Source organism: Orcinus orca, chromosome 2 (genome assembly GCF_937001465.1).
Source record: "Orcinus orca chromosome 2, mOrcOrc1.1, whole genome shotgun sequence".
Classification (NCBI taxonomy): domain Eukaryota; kingdom Metazoa; phylum Chordata; class Mammalia; order Artiodactyla; family Delphinidae; genus Orcinus; species Orcinus orca.
Window position 1 is genome coordinate 26,678,539 of NC_064560.1, and position 3,900 is coordinate 26,682,438.

Consider the following 3,900-nt stretch of genomic DNA (forward strand, 5'->3'; position numbering starts at 1 on the left):
CTAAATCTGTTTATGAAAATGTGTAATTTGACAGCCTCCATCCCTGTGGGCTGTATCACATGATGTGAAAATCTCTATTATGACACGCATAAAAGGCTCGAGAGAGTTGTATTCCTGTGCAGTTGTGCCTTTGGGCCCTGACTGTTGTCCACCTGCCCCACCTGCATTTGTAGCAGAACCTCTTCTCATCGTGATTTTAGTGTTTCGTGGATGTGAAACCCTTCTCCGCAACAGATCAGTAAGATTCCCTGAACATGTTTGGCTCAGGTTCCTGGAAGTTTAGGAATGGGATTCCCTGATCCCGAGCCCCCAGTTCAAACCAGGAACCAGTGAGCATAGAGACACCCTCTGCATCCTCATCTAATTAATTTCACCAGTTTCTGGTAGGGAGTCAACAGCAGCACAATTCTGGCAATAGCTGGATTTTAGCAATTTGCCTGAAGTCTTCAAGGTGGGGGGGTGGCGGGGAATGTGGCAGTGTTTCGCCCTCATTGGGCAGTAATTCCCCAAACACGAATAATACCTCCAACTTGATTCTCTGCGCTCCTCTCTGGACTCACTGTGCAGCCGTCTAGATGGGGGTGGCGTCAGACTTCACCACGTGTAACCCTCCAGGAACGAAGGTGATTGGGACAAAATAGTGATTTTGCTCGGAATATACAAGGAAATACAGAAAACAGGTATTTCTCTTCATGTAGAAGAGAAAGGAAGCCAAAGAAGTTATATATTAACTTCTGATATATTCATATCTGACATAATAAATTGTGGATGCTTTAATTAATGTAGGGTAAAATATATCAGACTATATAAAACAACAAGGTAAGAAGTCACCGTTGGAAATACATGACTGAATGTCTTAAACTTTTCTGAAGAGATTATCAATTGACATAAGAAAGTCTGTCTTTACATGCCCACAAAACTGGAATTCAGTATAAATGGTGTCCTTTCTCAAGCAACTAAGAATAATTTACTTTCAATGATTCTGATATTCTTGTTTGTTCTCTATTTCAGAATGCTGTCCCCAATGGTTACTAGCATTAAATTAGTTTTCCCTCAAATTAGGAAGTCTGTGTTGTTAACTTCCAATAGATTAGTGAAATTAAACAGTTAAATTGCAAAGTTTATTGCTTATTTTTTGTTAATTCCCCTTACCTGCTGACAGCAATTATGATTTAGGCTTAGAAGCACATAGCAAGTAACTGACATAAACTGAATAACAATACAGCTCGGTTCTTGGAATTAAACTTTGAAAAGGAATCTCCTCATACCTAGTATCATTTGCTTGACAATAAAGAGAGGAACTGGACTACATAAAGAGAGTAACTGGACTACATAAAAAATAAGTTTACGGCTTTGAGTAATACATTGCTTCTTACCAGATTAAAGTGAACTTAAAGTTATGAAAAAATTAGTTCCAAGCTTTTAAATTTTCCCTTTAAGAAGGAATCTCTCTACTGCACCACTGCATGTACAGAATGAAGGAATCAACTAGAATATATAGCTGAGATACAACTTCACATCATATTTCATTGTCTGGCCAAATATTTGTAGAGCAGATCAGAGTACAGACGTGGGGATACAACTTTAAATAAATAACTGGTTATCTAAAACTCTGAGGCCTGCAAAATTAAGCTCGGGCTTTGCTAGAAATAGGCAGCAGCTCTCCTACAAGAATCTGGATGTCGGTCTGTTCTGGGGCCATAAATCCCATGAGTCTGACGCACTGGGTGCAGCTTTCTCCAACAACATTCTTGCCCTTGTTACTCACGCCAGACACTGTTCTCTGCTTTCGACCGTCAGAGAGCAGCAAATATGGCTGATGGACAAGAGAGGCCCCTCCCCCGTGTTTATCAACCTCAGTAAGTTATGTGTGACGTTCTCAGTTCCTACGGGTCCTTTTATGGTTATTACGGATGTTCGAGGTTCCAAAGGTTGAAGGGCTTCAGAACACGCCACCCCGTATGCCTCTTTGGCATACCGATCTTTTTGACCTGGAGGTTCTGTAGAATCAGCAGATGCAGGAAGGGCTCTCTGACTCCCATGTTCTACCCAAAAGCAGGTCCTCAAATTTCCCAGGAGAAGGGGGCCCTCCCTGGGCCAGGAAGATCAGAACATTCTTAGCGATGCCAGAATGGACCTGTACAGATAACCTACTAAAATAGCCCTAATCTTCCATTCCTTCCCCCCCATATCTCCTCATCCCTGCCCCACAATTTATTGCCCCCACCCCAAACCCCTTTGCCTTGTCACATCCCCACAAGTTCTCATTCTTTGTGTAAAAGACATTTAAGCTTTGGGGCCTAACGGCTTCTTCAGATCTTCATTTTCCTTCTGAAGACTCCACTGTGTACATAAAAATATTCAATACAAGCTGTATGCCTGTCTCCTGCTCGTCTGTCTGTGTCAGTGTAATCCCAAGGCCAGCCTCGAAGCTAAGAGCGTAGAAGGGAACGTGTCCTCTTCTATGAGCTCACCTTGCAAACACACAGCACTGCATTAACGCTCCTTCAGAAGAGTCCTTCTCCCCTGCATATTCCTGAAGCTTCTATTTCCAACAGGGGGTAACCCCAGGGCTCAGTGGTGGACAGGGGTGGGCGGGCGGGGAACTTTCCTGGGAAAAGCCTCTCCTCTGACATCTAAATCATGACGTGAATAAGCCTTCAAAGACCCATGTTTAGAACCCTGTCAATCCAGCCAAGTACATGGCAGAACCTCCATAAATGTTTGTGGAGAAAATATCTGTCAGTTCATTAGTTTCCCACATGGAAAAACCAGCAGAGGTAAGACTCAGTCTGTGGGGCTGATAAGGCATTTTTGGTTGGCTTTTCTTTGCATTTGGTGCTGACTAAACTGCTCGTTTTAAAGTGCATAAGAATTTATCTGAAGTTACTGACTGTGCACAACTTGCGTCTTCAAAGTGATGCAGTGGAATACTACCTGGATTTTTTTTTACGTTGAAAAAAAAAAGAGAACAAAAAACTGTATTTCTCTCTCTAAAAAAAAAAAAAGCAATTCTTCAATAATAAGCCCTAATTTGATACAGAGGTATATATATTTTTAGTCCCCAATATCAACATAACTGAAGGCTTTCCGGTGATAATTTTCTACTTTGACGCATAGAGATACTGTACAAGATGAATTACTCAATGCCGAGTATCCAGCTCAATAGATATTAAACTTCCTTTACAGCGAGCAATATATGAGACATTGGATACTATGTGATAATGGGAAGGGAATAACGCCCCGCTCATGCTTATTCGGCACTTTGTGTTTGAAAAGCCCTATTATTTACATTACTTTATTCCATCATTATCAGCACCTTGTGAGCTTCGAAGATTAAGTAGTTTGCCCAGTGGCATCCAGCCAGCAAGCTGCGAAACACTTCGGATTCAATGATTTCCCCCAAAACAACCACCACTGTACATATCCGCTGGGATGGGGCACTCAAAGAGATTTATGTTTCATTCGGTGAAAATTGGTGTCAGGCTGCGGGATCTTCATGTGCAGTGATGTTGAGGATCGGAAGGTTTTACTTTTTGTCACGTGAATCCTCGTGATGAGCTGCGGGCGACTCTCACGTCACCTTTTCTCTGTGTGCTGCACACTTGGGTGAAAACAGTGTTACTGATGCTGTCAGTTGGCTGATCTCTAGGAGCCAGGATGAAAGCCCATCACTGAGGCATGAGGCACACACGCTGCCCTTTCAGGACAGAGGAATGCAGAAAGCCAGTGTTTTGCACTAAGATATTTGTGATTGTGCCAGGAGCTCAGAGCTATAACTCATTTCCATACAACCCCACGTGTCTTTCTTACAGATGGATGGGCCCAGGCAGCTTGGTCATTGTTTAATATACTGTGTGTAATTTCTTGCCAGGATGAGGGTTGATCGACAGCCAGCAG